Genomic DNA, 654 nt, shown 5'->3' on the forward strand with positions numbered 1-654 from the left:
CTATCCAGACAGACACCAAGCAGGGCTCTTTCAACCCAGGACAACTAACAGCCCTCCGAGAACCGCAGGTACATAGAGCTTAACACACAGCTTTGGCTCCTGCGCACGGAAAGGTTTCCAGAACAATATTTGCTCAAATCTCTACCACATGGCTGAGCAGGCATTTCTGTGTGTTGTGCTTGACATGACATGTTCAAAAGAGACAACATTTGGCTGTGCCCAAAAACTTAAATCTTGTGAACTTACTAAAAAAAATTATCAGCCCTAGCACTCCGTACAGATAGTTAACCAGCGAAGCTGAAACGTACGGCCCTTGTGTTTATGACTGGGTAAGTCCTGACGGTTCATTAAAGTAGTTCTCAATTATTGGTTGAGTCTTTGTGTTTCCCTATAATTAATTAATTATTTCATTACGACGACAGACGCGGGAGCTGTGGCACGAGCGCGTTCGCGCGTTAGCGCCGAGAGGCGCCAACGAGCCAGCTGTGGAAGATGACGACAGTGGAGCCAATACTGACGATAGTATTTTTTTTTCTGCATGCGAACACGATACAGGGGTTCCCTTATAGTCCTGGCGTCGGGAGCACAGAGGAAGCGCATAAATGAAATTTTATTTTGAAAAAAAAAACGGTCATTTGATGTCACTGTAGTGCG

Source organism: Dermacentor andersoni, chromosome 5 (genome assembly GCF_023375885.2).
Source record: "Dermacentor andersoni chromosome 5, qqDerAnde1_hic_scaffold, whole genome shotgun sequence".
Lineage (NCBI taxonomy): Eukaryota > Metazoa > Arthropoda > Arachnida > Ixodida > Ixodidae > Dermacentor > Dermacentor andersoni.